Source organism: Tachyglossus aculeatus, chromosome 3, assembly GCF_015852505.1.
Source record: "Tachyglossus aculeatus isolate mTacAcu1 chromosome 3, mTacAcu1.pri, whole genome shotgun sequence".
Lineage (NCBI taxonomy): Eukaryota > Metazoa > Chordata > Mammalia > Monotremata > Tachyglossidae > Tachyglossus > Tachyglossus aculeatus.
In genome coordinates this window covers 52,961,093-52,979,986 of record NC_052068.1, presented here as the reverse complement: position 1 = coordinate 52,979,986, position 18,894 = coordinate 52,961,093, and positions in this window count along the sequence as shown.

Here is an 18,894-nt window from a genome sequence, read left to right as displayed (position 1 = left end):
TTTGGATGGAGAGGAAGGAGTGAATTCTGGAGATGTTGTGGAGATAAACTCAACAAGATTTGGTGACTGGATGAACATGGAGATATATGAATTAAAGAAAATGCCAAAATTGGGGGCTTGTGAGACAGGAAGGTGGTGGTGTCAACAGTGATGGGAAAGTCAGGGAAAGGAGTTTGGAAGAGAAGATTAGAATTTCAGTTTTGGACATGTTGAATTTGAGGTAACAGCAGGACATCCAAGTGGAGATGTCCTGAAGGCAGGAGAAAATATGAAATTGCAGAGAGGTGAGAGGTTGGGGATATAGATTTGGAAGTCATCCATGTGGAGGTGGTAGTTGAATCCATGAGACTGGATAAGTTCCCCAAAGGAATGGGTGTAGATGGAGAACAGAAGGAGGTCCAGAGCCAAGCACTGAGAGACCTCCACAGTTAGGGAGTGGATGGCAGAGGAGGGGCCAGCAAAAGAGGCTGAGAGGAGTATTCAGAGAGGTAGGTGGAGAACTACAAGAGCACTGTACCAGGATTAATAGTGAGAAGCAGCATGATGTAGTGGATTGATCATAGGCCTAGGAGTCAGGTCATGGGTTCTAATCCTGGTTCTGCCACTTGTCTGCTGTGTGCCCTTGGGCAAGTCATTTCACTTCTCTGTGCCTCAGTTACTTTGTAAAATGGGGATTGAGACTGTGAGCCCTATGTGAGACAGGGACTGTGTCCAACCCGATTTGCTTGTATTCACCCCAGCACTTAGTAGAGAGCCTGGCGAATAGTAAGCACTCAACACATACCATGATCATTATTATTTTTCCAGGTGAAGGGGTGTGGACCAGGGTGTCAAAGGCAGGAGAATGAGGATGGAGTAGAGTCCTTTAGATTTAGCAAGGAGGAGGGAATGGTATCTTTGAAGAGAGAAATTTTAGTGGAATGCAGGTAGCAGATGGTAGACTGCAAAGGGCTGAGATGGGAGCTGAAGAAGAGGAGTTCAAGAAGTTTGTACAGAAATGGTAGGAGGGGAGATGGGGTAATAGCTAGAAAGGGCAGAGTGGTCAAGGTAGTATTTGTTTAGGATAAGGGGGGGATACATGGGTGTGTTTGAAAGCAGAAGGGAAGTCACCATTGGAGAGTGAACAGTTAAGATAGCAATGGGGGAGGGAAGAAGGGTAGGTACAAGAGTTTTAAAAAGATGAGAAAGAATGAGGTTGGAGGTGCAGATGGAGAAAGTAGATTTCCAAAGGAGACAGGAAATTTTCTGGGAGATGCCTGGGTGTTAGTAGGGGTCATTGACTGGAGAGTTAATGGGGAGAGGTCTGGGGGAGATAATAATAATAATAATAATAATAATTGTGGTATTTCTTAAGTACTAAGTGCTGGGGTAGCTACAAGATCATCTATATGGACACACTTCCTGTCCCACATAGAGCTCCCAGTCTCATTTCCCATTTTACAGATGAGGTAACTCAGACATAGGAAGTTAAGTGATTTGCCCAAGGTCCCACAGCAGATAGGTAGTGAAGCCAGAATTAGAACCCAGGTCTTTTGGACTCCAAGGCCCATACTCTATCCACTAGGCCATGCTGCTTCTTGCCTGATGACTTCACCTTTATCAGTAAAGTAGATGACGAGGTTATTGGGGCAAGAGACAGGGAAGGTTGAGGTACTGGAGGAATGTAAGGCAGGAGCTGAAAATCAGAAACGGTTGGCACAAGCAATAGGCATGGAAGTCAATAAGGGCAGAAGAAGACTGCAAGCTTATCCTCTGGGCTATGTTTTCTGTGGGCAGAGAATGTGTCTACCAATGCAGCTGTGTTGTACTCTTTCTTACCACAGTGCTTTGTACACAGTAAGTGCTCAATTAATACAATTGATTGACTGGGGAGAGTTAGGGCAGGTGAGATGTGTTTGGTGTCCAAATTTCCTCCAGCAGCACCCCTCGGCTCAAGCACAGGAGCAGGAGAAGCATAATGTGAAGGTGATGTAGGGCTGTGGGTTTGTGGTACAAGTAGTGTACAGCAGTACAGTGATGCAAGCGAGTTGAATTCAGAGGAGAAGGTGTCTCTGAGGATGTGGATTTCTGCTTCAGAAGAGAGGAGGGAGGAAGATCAAATAAGGTAAGGTGTCCTAGGATAAGTGGAAGGTGTCAAGAGATCAGATATCTATGGTCGGGGGTGGGGGGGAACCACTTTTACTTGCCACTTTCATTCAATCATATTTATTAACCACTTACTATGTGCAAAGCACTGTACTAAGTGCTTGAAGAGTACAATGTAACAATAAACAGACATTCCCTGTCCACAACAAGCTTATAGTCTATTGCCAAGCAGGGCTTGTTCTAGAGCGGCTTTGTCGTTAATCAGGGGATCCATTAGGGGGAAAGAATCAAACCAGGATCCCAGGAATTTGGCTTTCATGCATTTTATTTTCCCTCCTCTTCCTCAGGATTGAGCTAATCTCCTGACATAACGCTGCCATCCAGGTTCAAGACTTGTTGTTAAAACCTGTAGTCACACTGGATATATGCCAGCAATGCTTCGCCTAGACGCATTTCACTGAACATGTTTAAATCTCTTTAGAAGGTCCAAAATGAATTTTCAAAGAAAGAACAATTCAATTTCTTAATCACCCAGATACACCCCTGCAGTTTCAGAATGTCACTGTGCAACCTTTAGGCAGTTAACTGCCTCCACCTGGGCCTTCTGTAATCTCCAGGTACACTAGACCTAAATTGGCTTCCAAGAGAGAATAGGCACCTGGAAGCTTCCAAGGACTCAGAGTGCCACAAATATTAAAAGAAACAAAAGAAAGGCAGTGGCCAACCAATCACATTTATTGAGTGCTTAGATGTTTAGAGCACTGTACTAAGTGCTTGGGAGAGTACAATACAAAAGAATTAGCAGATGTTCCCTGACAGCAATGAGTTTACAGTCTAGAAGGGGAGGGGCCAAGTGACTGTCTAGAAAGCAGTGTGAAAACTGCCCAAATTGTAACTTCAGTTTGTCCTACATCACTAGACTATAAGCTCCTTGGGGGCAGGAAACATGTCTGTTATATTGTACTCTCCCAAGCGCTTAGTACAGTGCTCTGCACACAGTAAGTGCTCAATAAATACAACTGAATGAATCTGCCCTGACCCTCTCCCAGTCATCTCTGGTTTTGCTCTTCCAGTGGGCCCAAACTCCAACTTGAAAGATGTCTACCAGAAGAGAACATTCCACAAGCTCTCCTGGTTCCTGGTTCAAGTGTGGAACAAGTCATAATGAAACAATTCATTCTCAAATGTCAAAAGGGTATGTACGTGCTAAATAACACCAGCCCATGAAGCAATGATCATTTTCATTAAGGAAACAGGTTGCTTCTTTTAAGCTTCCTAAGGGTTATGAAAGGAGGGCACCACTCAGGAAAGATGACTCATGAGGATGAGTCAGTTGTTTAATACAGTCTATGCATGAGATCCTTGGCTCCAGTTACTTCTAGTTTCCTGGGAATCCAAATAAGGCACAATCTCACTGCTCAAATTTAGTGGAACCATTCCAAACCCCACTTAACTTTCAGCTGTGTGGGCCTGGAATTTGTGCACAGAGGGTCAAAGAAATGAAGAATGGTCAGATTCACAGCTCCACCCATTTTCCTGGAATACTCTGATTTACCTGACTTTCAATCTTGTCCTATGTTCTGCACACCACGTACTCTACAGAATAAGTTGGAACTGGACCAAAGACACCTGTGCTTTTCAGTGTGACTCAAGTATCTGTAAAACCATTTCTCCAGTGTTAGGGCTCCAATTTGGAAGAAATTTAACAGAAAAACTTTGGATTCATTTTTATTACCCCCAAATTTGAATCGAGTGATTCAACTGGGGAAGTGCTTTGTTGTGATCAGGTTTAGAAGCTCTTGGAGGAAGAGTTCTATTTCATTCTTTTAATCTCAAAAATAGAAATGGAACACCTGCTTAAATTAAGTTGGTCTCCCCTACCCCTGCAGAATTAAGCTCAGCCTTGTTTCTAAATGGCCCCCTGACCCAGAGCCTGCACCATTTCTTTGAAACTACTGAAGGTGATCCTGGATTTAACTGAATTAGGAGTGGGTCTGCACTACTATAAGGACAGCAAACGACTGGGAACTGAGGGGGATGATGGAGACTACTTTCTAGAGACCCATTAAGATAAAGGCACAGAGATGAAGGTAGCTACAGACATGGGAGAGGGCCATAATCACAGCTCCACCACTTGCCTGCTGTGCAGCCTTGAGCAAACTCGTTATGAGCAGGGGATGTGTCTGTTTATTGTTATTACACTCTCCCAAGCAATTAGTACAGTACTCTGCACCCATTTAAGCAGTCAAATACTATTGAATGAAAGTCACAAAGTTATCCATCCCTTAATTACCTAATCTTTAAAATAGGGATTAAATCTGAGAGCCCTGTCTGGTACATGAACTGTACCCAAATTGATTAGCTTGTATCTACTCCAGCCCTTAGTACAGTGCCTAATACACAGTAAACACTTAAGTACCATAAAAAAGACATTCGCTGTTTCTCTCTCCCCTGTGCCAATCCTAAAGTTCCAAGGGAGAGGTAGCCAGGATTACAGTTGCAGGACAGGACAAGAAGTTTCTCCTCAACCTTGGCAAGAAATGCATATTTACAAAAACCTCAGCACTTTCCCCACTAATCAGCAGTTAAAGCAAAAACTTATCTAGACTTCCTTCCTGGGTATTACGTAGAGACAAGTTAAATAATCCTTCTCTTGGTCATTTAGCATTTCACTAGGTAGATTGGGGCTTTCACCAACCCTACTAGCTTCAAATTTGAAGTTATTAAACTTTAGGCTGTGAGCTCCGTGTGGGACAAGGGGCTGTGTCTGATCTGCATATATTTTAATCTTACTCCAGTGATTAATACAAAGCCCTTAAATAATATTGTCATCATCATCAAAAACAAGACTGTTCAGAAATTCATTTCTGCAAATTCTACTGCCTCCAGATCCTCAATTGAAATCCTAATTTGTAAAACCTTCTGTCTCTTTAAGAAACCCACTCCAAGGTTTTTTAAATTGCAATTTTATCTTCAAAATATATTATAGGAGTAGACTATGACATCTGAGTCATAGAAATGGGAAAACTACAGATGAGTAATCGTGATCTGTTACAATATTCTCTGGACCTCCAATAATTTATCTTTCCAAAAATGTCTTTTACCATTTGGCATTTTCATAAAAGGTGGTGAAAAAGTCTTCTTGAAACATAATTCAGTTTGTGACTGCTGACACAAGCTCCTACAATTGATCTAGTATTCCTACTTTGTTCAAAGAAGATCTGACAAAGTAGCTAGGACAATTGACCAGTTGGGAAGGTAATTCATTCATTCATTCAATTGTATTTATTGAGTGCTTACTGTGTGCAAAGCACTGTACTAAGCGCTTGGGTAGTACAAGTTGGCAACATACAGAGATGGTCCCTACCCAACAGCAGGCTCACAGTCTAGAAGGGGGAGACAGACAACAAAACAAAACCTATTAACAAAATAAATAGAATAAATATGTACAAATAGAGCATACAAATATATATATACATATATGCAGGTGTTGTGGGGAGGGGAAGGAGGTAATGCGGGGGGGGAGGGGGGGGAAGGGGGAGAGGAAGGAGGGGGCTCAGTCTGGGAAGGACTTAATCCTTCCCAGTAATTCGCTGGGAATTACTCCTCACTGTTGACTTTAAAGCACTCAATCATCTTGCCCCCTCCTATCTGACCCCTCTGTTCTCCTACTACAACCCAGCCCACACACTTTGTTCCTCTAATGTTAATTACTTCCCAAAATAAGTAACTGACTTATTTTGAATACTATATATTTTCCAGAAGAAAAAGTCAAAGCCTACCAATCACTCACTATCCTCACCAGTCAACACAAGCTTAAAATTCATCTTTCTCTCCAATTGTCCTGTAACATAATAATAATAATAATAATGGTGGTATTTGTGAAGTGCTTACTATATGCCAAGCACTGTTCTAAGTGCTGGGGAGGTGGGGGGATACAAAGGAAATCAGATTATCCCACGTGGGACTCAGTCAATCCCCACTTTACAGTTGAGGTAACTGAGGCATAGAAAAGTTAAGTGACTTGCCCAGAGTCACACAGCTGATAAGTGGTGGAGCTGGGATTAGAACCCACAACCTCTGACTCCCAAACCCAGGCTCTTTCCACTGAGTCACGCTGTTTCTCTATTTTTTATCATCACCAATAACAGTCATCATGTTCATGAAAACTTCTGGATGGTATATTTATATAGTAGAATAAAATTCATATTTATTAAGGACTGTACTATGCTATATGCTGGGGTAGCAGCAGAATAATTAGGTTGGACACAGGTAGAAATATAATCTTTGAACAATCACTGATGTTTTTTGAGCAGAGCACCACACTCATGATTTGGATGAGTGCAATACAATAAAGTTGATAATTCTCAGATAATTTCCCAGTCCACATTGTACTTAATGGTCATCACATTACATCTTTGGTGGGCAGGTCACACATGGAAAACAGATGACAACAGGATCCCCTAAGTCCTGGTGAACAGGGAACTGAAAAGCCGAGCCGAGGACAGGACGACTCAGTTTAAGGAGTCAATTAAGCAAAAACTGAAGACAACGTAGCATAGCCCTGGATAGCTGGGTGACAGCAGAAATCAAACAAATGTATTTATTGAGAACTTCTGTGCAGAGCTCTGTACTAAGTGCTTGGGAGAGTACAGTGTAACAGTAAATATGTTCCTTGACTACAGTAAGTTTATAGTCTAGAGGAGAGGCAGACATTAAAATAAAATAACTGCTGTGGGACTGAGGTTGGGATGAATAAAGATAAATTCAAGTGCAAGGGTGAGGCAGGTGGGAGAGGGAATAGGATAAATGAGAGCTTAGGGAAGGACTCTTGGGGAAGATGTGATTTTAATAAGACAGAAGGTGGAGAAAGTGGTAGTCTGTTGTATATGAGAAGCAATGTGGCCTACTGGAAAGAACCCGAGCCTGAGTGTCAGAGGACTCAGGTTCTAATCCCAGCTCTGCTAATTGCTTGCTGTGTGATCCTGGGAAATTCTACTTCTCTGTGCTCCATCTCCTCAAATGTAAAATGACGAGCTTCATGCTTAGTACAGTGCTCTGCACACAGTAAAAGCTCAATAAATGATTGAATGAATGTGGGATAGGTATTGTGTGCCAGTGCGATTAACTTGTATCTACCTCAACACTCAAAGCAGTAAGTGACACATTAGTAAGTATGACACATAGTAAGTGTTTAATAATAATAACAATAATAACACTAAGTTGGAGGGAGTTCGAGGCCAGATGGAGGATTGTGAGCAAGGGCTGGTCAAGAAGATAGGCAGGATGGAGGTAGAGTGAATAGAGGTTGGTGTTAGAGGAGCTAAGCAAGCATGCTGAGTTATCATAGGAAATCAGCAGAAGGCAGATCAGTCTGGTATATAGCAATTAGAAATAGGGTGACTTTTCAGCTGAAGATATCCAGAAAACTGGAATCCAGAGAACAATACCTAAGATGGATTAAGGCTCAAAGGAAAAATCTTTAAATAGGCATGGTAAAGGAGGATTTGAACTACACTTGCCTATGTGCTTACAAATCACCTCCTCGATAGCATCATTTTCCAACAGCTCATTCCCTTTCTGTGCCTGTATATTGTAGGCTGATAGCCTGTGAATGTGAGGGTGGCTATTGGGGCCACTGTCATCCTCTCTGCAGGTCAGTTGGACTCTAGAGGGACTCTCAGCATGCCCCCACTATTCTCCAATGGGGAGAACCACCCAAGGATACAGGTGCCTTTCCTGTTGACCACATTCCAAGACCTGAACCTGAAACCTCAGAGCTACACTGTCCAGCAAGCTGGGTCCAGGGCAACACCAATGGCCATCTATGCCCACTGGAACATCTCTCCAACCCTGGAGCTCCTCCAAGAATCCTTTTCTTCTGGGTTTCCTCACCCTTTAAAACATCTCCATCCAAGATCACTCTACTTGGCTCAACTCATTTTCTCTCCCCATTCCAGTTCTTACTCCACTCTGCTGCCTGGATCATTTTCCTTCGAAAACGTTCAGGCCGTGTTTCTCTACTCCTCAAGAAACTTCAGTGATTGCCCATCCACCTTCACATCAAACAAAAACTCCTCACTGTTGACTTTAAAGCACTCACTCATCTTGCCCCCTCCTACCTGACCCCTCTGCTCTCCTACTACAACCCAGCCCAAACACTTTGTTCCTCTAATGTTAACCTTCTCACTATTCCTCAATCTTATCTATCTTGCTGCTGACCTCTCACCCACATCCTGCCTCTGGCCTGGAATGCCCTCCCTACTCATATCAGATAATGTTTCTCCGGCACTTCAAAGCCTTATCTCCAAGAAGCCATCCTTAAGCCTTCCTCTCCTTCTCCCACTCCCTTCTGCATCACTCTGACTCCCCTCATTATCCTTCCTTCCAGCCTCACAGCGCACCAGCGTGGCTTCTTGGAAAGGGCACAGGCTTGGGAGTCAGAGGACATGAGATCTAATCTCGCCTCCACCACTTGTCTGCTGTGTGACCTTGGGCAAGTCACAACTTCTCTCTGCCTCAATTCCCTCATCAGCTAAAAGTGTGAGCCCATATGGGACAACCTGATCACCCTGTATCTACCCCAGTGCTTAGAACAGTGCTTGGCACATAGTGAGCACTTAACAAATACTATCATTATTATTATATGTATATACCTGCAATTTATTCATTTATTTATGTATATTAATGTCTGTCTTCCCCTCTAGACTGTGAGCTCACTGGAGGCAGGGAACTTATCTGTTTTTGTATTATTCTCTCCCAAGTGCTTAATACAGTGCATTGCACACAGTAAACACTCAATAAATACAATTGAATGAATGAGTGAATTTCAGACATGCTTCCTCTAGGCTCCTTCTCTCCTTGGAGCCCTCTTCCCTGGGAGTTTATGAATGTGTGAAAATGGTTTCAGTGTGAATTCATTTACATGTATGCATGCGTGTTAAGGATTTATTATACATTTGCTTTGTGCCAGACACCGTGCTAAGTGCTAGTGTAAGCACAGGATATTCAGAACAGAGTCTCAATCTCTGTCTCACATGGGGCTCTCACAGTCTATAGGGAAAGAAAACCAAAGAGTGAAGAAAAGGAATGCTAATTCCTCATCATCACCTTAATCCACTCAAAGAACAGCATGCTTGACATAAGTGATCAACAAAAGCTATTATCATTATTATTATTGTTACAGAGAATTTCAATAAGAACATCAGCAATTTCATCCTCATGTATATCAAGTAGGTGGCACTTCCTTCTCAGCTTTTTGATTTAATCAGCACATTCATGAGTCTTCCTATCCAAAGATTTTAAAAAAGCAAACTAGAATAGATTATTGCACTGGAAATAATACTTCAAGCTCTAGGAATGGAACTGGAGGAGAATCAGGAAACTCAATATGCAAACTTTCAATTGATTTGAAAAAAATATCTTCGGTCTTTAGTAAACAGAGAAAGAGGTCAAATTCCCATCAAACTATTGCTTCAAGTGCATAGATACCATATTTACTTGCATAAACTGCTTCCACTGCAAACCCCTCTCCTCCCCCATTCTGAGAAGGGGTACCAGATGCCATTAACTATAAGCAGCAACAGCAAAGACATCGGTATAGGAAGAGTGTCGAAATGTGTGTGGAGGTTTGCACTGGGGAATGGAAGATTCTTAATTGAATGTATAGTGTACGTAGCACTTGGGAGAGAACAAGAAAAATCAGAGGCAGTCTCAAGTGACTCTTCTGTTCTCCTTTTTTTTCCTCTCCTTATGCTCCCCTTATTGCTATATTTAATTGCCTGTGCAGTCCCTCCCAGTTTTTTTTGCATTGCAAAAAAAAAAAAAAAATGTAAAAGTGGGGTGATTATGGAAGTTAATATGGCATACAGTATTGAAATAGTAATGACATAGTAAACGACTGAAAATAGGATAGCACAAGATTAAATTTGTCATGTATCCCATTTTAGTGATTTGCTAAGTCATTTCAAATTTACAGAACATCTTAAATCTGTGGCAGACAACTTTATATCCTGAAGAATTGACATTCAGAGTTGACTTCACAGACTCCGTCCTCTCCTGGTTTTCCTCTTATTTTTCTGGCCATACATTCTCAGTCTCCTTCACGGGCTCCTCCTCCCCTCCCATCCCCTAACTGTAGGGGTTCCTCAAGGGTCAGTTCTTGGTCCCCTTCTGTTCTCCAACTATACCCTTGGTTAACTCATTCACTCCCATGGCTTCAACTATCATCTTTATGCAGATGATACCCAAATCTACATCTCCTCCTCTGTTCTCTCTCCCTCCCTCCAGGCTCATATCTCCTCCTGCCTTCAGGACATCTCCACTTGGATGCCCTTCCGCCACCTAAAACTCAACATGTCCAAGACTGAGCTCCTTATCTTCCCTCCCCAACCCTGTCCTCTCCCTTTCTCATCACTGTAGACAGCACTATCAACCTTCCCATCTCACAAGCCTGCAACCTTGGTGTCATCCTTGACTCTGCTCTCTCATTCACCCCACATATCCAATCCATCACCAAAACAGGCCAGTCTCACCTTCACAACATCGCCACGATCTGCCCTTTCCTCTCCATCCAAACTGCTACCTTGTTAGTACAATCTCTCATCATATCCCGACTGGATTACTGGATCAGCCTCCTTTCTGATCTCCCAACCTCTTGTCTGTCCCCACTTCAGTCTATACTTCACTCTGCCCCTGCATCCTGCCTTCAAGACATCTCCATCTGGATGTCTGCCCACCATCTAAAACTCAATATGTCCAAGACTGAGCTCCTTATCTTCCCTCCCAAACCCTGCCCTCTCCCTGACTTTCCCATCACTGTTGACGGCACTACCATCCTTCCCATCTCACAAGCCCGCAACCTTGGTGTCATCCTCGACTCTGCTCTCTCGTTCACCCCTCACATCCAATCCGTCACCAAAAACTGCTGGTCTCACGTCCTTAACATAGCCAAGATATGCCTTTTCCTCTCCATCCAAACTGTTACCCTGCTGGTTCAATCTCTCATCCTATCCCGACTGGATTACTGCAACAGCCTCCTCTCTGATCTCCCATCCTCCTGCCTCTCCCCACTTCAATCTATAGTTCATGCTGGTGCTCGGATCATCTTTGTGCAGAAACGCTCTGGGCATGTTACTCCCCTACTCAAAAATCTCCAGTGGCTACCAGTCAACCTACACATAAGGCAAAAACTCCTCACTCTCAGCTTCAAGGCTCTCCATCACCTCACCCCCTCCTACCTCACCTCCCTTCTTTCCTTCTACAGCCCAGCCCGCACCCTCCACTCCTCTGCCGCTAACTTCCTCACTGTGCCTCATTCTTGCCTGTCCCGCTGTCGACCCCTGGCCCACGTCCTTCCCATGGCATGGAATGCCCTCCCTCTGCACATCCGCCAAGCTAGCTCTCTTCCTCCCTTCAAAGCCGTACTGAGAGCTCACCTCCTCCAGGAGGCCTTCCCAGACTGACCCCCTTCCTCCTTCTCCCCCTCCCCATCCCCCCACCCTACCTCCTTCCCTGCCCCACAACACCTGTATATGTTTGTACAAATTTATTACTTTATTTTACTTGTACATATTTACTATTCTATTTATTTGATTTTGCTATTATATTTTGTTTTGTTGTCTGTCTCCCCCTTCTAGACTGTTGTTGGGTAAGGACCATCTCTATATGTTGCCAGCTTGTACTTCCCAAGCGCTTAGTACAGTGCTCTGCACACAGTAAGCGCTCAATAAATGATTGAATGCATGAATGGATTATCTTTCTACAGAAATGCTCTAGGCATGTGTCCCCCCTCAAAAATCTCCAGTGGTTACCTATCAACCTTTGCATCAAGCAAAACACTCCTCACTATTGGCTTCAAAGCTCTCCATCACCTTGCCCCCCTCCTACCACACCTCCCTTCCCTCCTTCTATAGCCCATCCCATACCCTCCGCTCTTCTGCCACTAATCTCCTCACTGTTCCTTATTCTTGCCTGTCCCGCCATTGACCCCGGCCGACATCCTACCTCTGGCCTGGACTGCCCTCCCTCCTCACATCAGCCAAACTAACTCTCTTCCCCCATTCAAAGCCCTACTGAAAGCTCACCTCCTCCAGGAGGCCTTCCCAGACTGAGCCCCCTTTTTCCTCTGATCCTCCTCCCCTCCCCATTGCCCCAACTCCCTCCCTATGCTCTACTCCCCTCCCTGGCCCACAGCACTTGTGCATATATGTACATATTTATTGTTCAATTTATTTTATTAATGATGTGCATATATCTATAATTCTATTTACTTATATAGATGCTATTGATGTCATCTACTTGTTTTGTTATCTGTCTCCTCCCTTCTAGACTGTGAGCCCATTTTTGGATAGAGATTGTCTCTATTACCAAATTGTCATTTCTAAGCGCTAGTACAGTGCTCTGCACACAGTAAGTACTCAATAAATATGATTGAATGAATGAATGAAACCACACAAGAGCAACTGTACTGTGCTAGTAAAGGACTAAAATAGTGTGGTCATCTAGCAAGCAGACTCATTTCCCGAACTACCATTAGTCCATCACTGAGAAGCAGCGTGACCTAGTGGATAGAACATGGGCCTGGGAGACAGAATGTCCTGTTTTCTAATCTCAGCTCTGCAACTTGTCTTAACAATGATAATAATAACAATAATGGCATTTATTAAGTGCTTACTATGTGCAAAGCACTGTTCTAAGCACTGGGGAGGTTACAAGGTGATCAGGTTGTCCCACATGGGCTCACAGTCTTCATCCCCATTTTACAGATGAGGTAACTGAGGCACAGAGAAGTAACTTGCCCAAAGTCACACAGCTAAGTGGCAGAGTCAGTATTTGAACCCATAACCTCTGACTCCAAAGCCCGTGCTCTTTCCACTGAGCCATGCTGCTTCTGTTGTGTGACCTTGGGCAAGCCACTTCGCTGTATTCAGTTACCTCACCTGTAAAATGGAAATTAATGTGGGACATTGACTGTGTCCAGTCTGATTAGTATATATCTACCCCCAGTGTTTAGAGCAGTGCCTGGCACATAGAGCATTAGAAATACCAAAAAAAAAAAAAAATCTTGAGGCAGAGCAACAAGTTTTTGCTGTATTTCTTACTCTGCAATCAATTCTTGGCATTAAGAGTCCCTCTTCCATTAGAGCTCTGTGATGTCACCAAACACTTATCAAGTTTCCTTTGTTCCTCAGGAACTGGATACTTAGTTTTCAGTTGGATATTGTTTCCAATGCACTGTTTGGATCTTAGTTTGAGTTTAGAGAGTGGAGTCAGAGGATCAGTCTACTACTCAGCCCTTCATAGACAGTGACCCAAATGTCTTTCAAGCCTAGACTGTAAACTCTTTGTTGTCAGGATCATGTCTACAGAATCTTGTGTATGATTTTCTCCAAAGGGCTTAGTACAGTGCTCTGCACACTTTAAGTGCTCAAATACCATTTATTGAAGTCCCACTGTCAGGTAATGATAATTAAGTGCTGTATTAATAATAATAATAATAATGGCACTTGTTAGGCACTTACTATGTGCAAAGCACTGTTCTAAGCACTGGGGGGGATACAAGATGATCAAGTTGTCCCACCTGGGGCTCACAGCCTTAATCCCCATTTTACAGATGAGGGAACTGAGGCACAGAGAATAATAATAATAATAATAATAATAATAATAATAATAATGGCATTTATTAAGCACTTACTATGTGCCAAACACTGTTCTAAGTGCTGGGGTGATCAGGGTGTCCCACGGGGGGCTCGCAATATTAATCCCCATTTTACAGATGAGGTAACTGAGGCACAGAGAAGTGACTTGCCCAAAGTCATACAGCTGACAATTGGCAGAGTTGGGATTTGAACCCATGATTGCTGGCTCTCAAGCCTGTGCTCTTTCCATTGAGCCATGTGAGGGCTGGGGTAGATACACAAAATAATCTAGTTGGGTGCAGTCCCTGTCCCACACAGTCTAAGGGGGAGAGACAGCAGGAATTCAATCTCCATTTTCCAGATGAGGAAACTGAGGCCTAAATTGACACAGAGAATACCCAGCAGAATTGAGATTAGAGAAGCAGTGTGGCTTATTGGAAAGAGCACGGGCTTGGGAGCCAGAGGTCATGGGTTCTAATCCCAGCTCTGCTACTGGTCAGATGTGTGATTTTGGAGAAGTCATTAAACTTCTCTGTGCCTCAGTTACCTCATCTGGAAAATGGGGATTAAGACTGTGAGCCCCATGAGGGACAACCTGAATACCTTGTATCTACCCCAGCACTTGGAACAGTGCTTGGCACATAGTAACCGCTTAACAAGTAAAACAAAAAAACCAGGTTCCCTTACTCCTAAACTGGTGCAAGTTCCACTAGGCCACATTGTTTCTCTAGAAGATGCCTTCTTTGACATTTTGGGTGTATTTTCTATGTCTCTCCCTTGTTTAAGAAGTGGAAGAAAATATTGGTGATTTTGAGCTGAATTTTGGCCCCTTTGTCAAGAGAACAAAATTATTGTGATTCATCTTTCTAATCCAATGGCTATTCAGGAGTAGGCCTACAGAAACACAGGATAAAATGTGAGGATCATATTTGGCATCCAGTAGCAGGCTTCACACATCCTTAGCTGGAGAGAAAAAAAATCTAGGCTATGCTGACTAATTGAATTAAGGGCTTTTATACCAGAATGTTAGCCCCTCCAGAGACAAGGTTCAAGTCTAATTCCCAACTGTATACTCATTCCCAGTGCTTAGTACAATGCTCTGCCACAGTAAGAGCATAATACTATTACTACTAAAGACTCTACTAAGAGTACAAATGAGCTTACCTTAACACAAAGATAAAGAAACAGCATGGCAGAGTGGATAGAGCATGGGCCTGGGAGGAAGACGGTCATGGGTTCTAATCCCGGCTCTGCCATTTGTCTGCTGTGTGTCCTTGTACAAGTCATTTCACTTCTCTGTGCCTCAATTACCTCATCTGTAAAATGGGGATTGAGACTGTGAGCCTCACATGGGACAGGGACTGTGTCCAATTGATTTGCTTGTAACCACCCCAGCACTTAGAACGGTGCCTGGCACATAGTATGCACTTAACAAATACCATAACAATAACAGACAAAGGGGCCAAAATTCAGCTCATAATCCCCAACATTTTCTTCCACTTCCTAAACAAGGGAGAGACGTAATAAATACACCCAAAATTTCAAAGAAGGCATCTTCTAGAGAAACAGTGTGGCCTAGTGGAACTTGCACCGGCTTAGAAGTAAGGGAACCTGTTTTTTTTTCATGGTATTTGTTAAGCACTGTTCTAAGTGCTGGTGTAGATACAAGGTGTTCAGGTTGTCCCTCGTGGGGCTCACAGTCAACACATACAGCAATGAAGAAATGTCACACATCACTTCAACAAAATCAACCAAGGGAATTTATTACGTGCAACACTGAACTAAGCATTTGGGGGCATGCAATTCAATAGAATTAGTAAACACGATCCCTGCCCTCAAGGAGCTTACAATCTAGTGGGGTAGGCAGCCTTTAAAAATAAATTACACATAAGGGAAACAGTAGAGTATATGGATATGTACATACATGCTTAAATTATTCCATCAAAAAGAAAAGTGAGAGCTATTCAGAAACTCTCATGGCACTTCACTGCTTTCCATTGCTGGCAAGATCCCAATCAGAATTCTTCTTGACAGGCTAATAAAGCATATATTAAAGGTAACTGAATTACAGTGTGGATTTAGACCAGAGTACAGTATAACAGATTTGACCTCTAACCCAACATTCTTGATCTTTGAACAATCAGTGGTATCCCCTGAGTCCTTCTCTGTGCAGAGCACTTTACTAAGTGCCTGGGAGACCACAATAAAACAGAATTGGTAGGCACGTTCCTTATCCACAAGGAGTCTTGAGGGGAAGACAGATATTAATATAAATTACAGATATGTACATAAGTCCTGTGGGGCTGAAGGTGGGGTGAATATCAAATGCTTGAAGGGTACATATCCAAGTTCATAGGCGACACAGAAGGGAAAAGCCTAGTGGAAAAAGTACAGGCCTGAGAGTCAAAGGACCTGGATTCTAATCCCAGGTCTGCCAATTTTTTGCTGTGTGACTTTGGGCAAGTCACTTAACTTCTCTTTACCTCAGTTCTCCTGCTTTTCCCCCTAGACTATGAGCCCCATGCAGAACAGAGACAGTATCCAACCTAATTAACTTGTACCTACTTCAGTGCTTAGAACAGTTTGACACGTAGTAAGCACCTAATACCACTGGAAAAAAAACAAAAAACAGAGAGGGTGCTGGGGAAAAGAGGGCTCCATTGGGAAGGGCCTCTTGGAGAAGTTTTGATTTTAATAAGTGCTTAAAGGTGAGGAGTGTGGTGGTCCAGCTTATACTGAGGGGGTAGGGAGTTCAAGGTCATTGGGAGGGCGTGGAAAGTCTCATCAGTGAGATAGACAAGATCAGGACACAGGAAGCAAACTGGGGTTAGAGTTAAGTGTGCCGGATGGGTTTAGTGGTAGGCAATCAGTGAGGTAAAACAGGAGGGGGCAAGCTGACTGAGTGCTTTAAAATTGATGGTAAAGGAGTTTGATGCCATTGGAGGTTCCTGAGGACTGGAAAGATGTAGACTGAATTTTTTTTCCAGGAAAATGATCTGACCTGCGGACATGTGCTGAGCCCTTCCAAGAGGTAGATTAAAGGTGCCTGACTTGGGGCAACCTGTTATCTCTGTATTCTCTACACTACATCTCACAGGAGTGGTAGCAAATGGTAATTATTGTGTAATACTGTTCTAAGCACTTGGGAGATTACAATAGAAGAAGTAGACAATCCCTACTCTCAAGAAGATAATAATAATTATAGTATTTGTTAAGCGCTTACTATGTGCTGAGCATTGTTCTAAGCACTGAGGTAGATACAAGGTAATCAGGTTGTCCCACGTGGGGCTCACAGTCTTAATCCCCATTTTACAGATGAGGTAACAGAGGCATAGAGAATTTAAGTGGTTTGCCCAAGGTCACAAAATAGACAAGTGACGGAGCCAGGATTAGAACCCATGTCCTCTGACTCCCGAGCCCATGCTCTTTCCACTAAACCATGCTGCTTCTCATGCTACTTGTAGGCAGGAAATGTGTATACCAACTCTACTGTATTGTACTCTCCTAAATGCTTAGTACTGATCTGCAACCAGAAAGTGTTCAATAAATACCAATGATTCAGGGAGACAGGCATTAAAGTTACAGATGAGGGAAGAAATTAAGTACATAAGTGCTGGGGAGGGGGATTAAATCCATAGTTGATGCAGTAAGGAGAAAAAATTACAGGCTAGCATCAACAGGATATAGTAAGTACACAGTAAACACTGAAATACCATGTATAGCAATAAAAGTCTTAGGCAGTCATCCAGGAACTTCCGCATGCTGATGACCAGGCTCCTGAAACCTCCTATACAATGTAAGCTCCTTCTGGCAGTAGTAGACAGTAACTGAGAGAAGGGCTGTTTCCCTTTTACGGGAACTTAGTAAAAATTGGGATACCAAGAGGCAATTCAAAAATGGAGAATGACCCTAGATGAGAAAGCACATTGGTGCTCACATCGTAGAATGGACTGTCAGTTAAGCATCAGTATTTTCGGCATTCAAATGTTAAAAAGGATTTATCATCAATAGCATTACTTTTGAAAATGAAAGGCAGGTATATGTAAAGTGGTGAATCATATATTTGCTGATATTAGAGATGACCACAAACTAGTTCCTGTTTTATTTCTACCCTCACCAACTCTGAAATCCCTCTGACCACAACCTGCCTTGTCTCTCACACACGCCCTCCCTGCAAATCTGTGCTATTCCCTCAGATACCTCTGATCTTTTGACCACATCCAGTTTTCTCAAGTCATCATGACCCCTTTAGCCTCCAAACCCAAGCTACCTTCCTTTGATGACCAAATTAACGCTCTCAATATCACTCTCTCCACAACTCAACTGGCTCGCTCCCCTAGCTCTTGGTTGATCTCGTAGCACTAACCTACAGCCCTGGTTCACCCCCACAGTCTGCTTCCTTCACTCTCGTGCATGAGTCACAGAGTACCACTGGCAGAAACCTAGGTATCAGGTAAACTTCGTCCACTTCAAGTTTATACTTCCATGCTTTAACTCTGTCCTCTCCTCCACCTGACAGAATTGTTTCTCCATCCTTACTGGCAACCACGCCCTTTGCCCTCACCAGTTGTTCCAGGTGTTTAACCTCCTCCTCAAACCCCGTCCCCCCACCTCCCCCATCCCTTGCCCCTAATGACCTGGACACCTACTTTGAGAGAATTGATGCTATCTGGCATAATCTCCCTAAAATCTCCACTGCCCCTCCCCATTCTGGCCTTTTCTTCAACTCTCACATATTTCCCAGCAGTATCTCTAGAGATCTTCTGCCTTCTCTCAAAATCTAACCTCTCAACCTGTGCATAATGATGGCATTTATTAAGCGCTTACTATGTGCAAAGCACTGTTCTAGGCACTGGGGAGGTTACAAGGTGATCAGGTTGTCCCACGGGGGGCTCACAGTCTTAATCCCCATTTTACAGATGAGGTAACTGAGGCCCAGAGAAGTTAAGTGACTTGCCCAAAGTCACACAGCTGACAGTTGGCAGAGCCAGGATTCAAACCCATGACCTCTGACTCCGAAGCCTGTGCTCTTTTCCACTGAGCCACACTACTTCCCGACCCTATTCCTTCACGCTGTATCAAAAAAAACCCAAAACAAAACCAAAAAAAAACCCAACAACTTTCCCCTTCCCATCTTCCCTCCCTGCCATCTTCAACTGTTTGGTCTCCA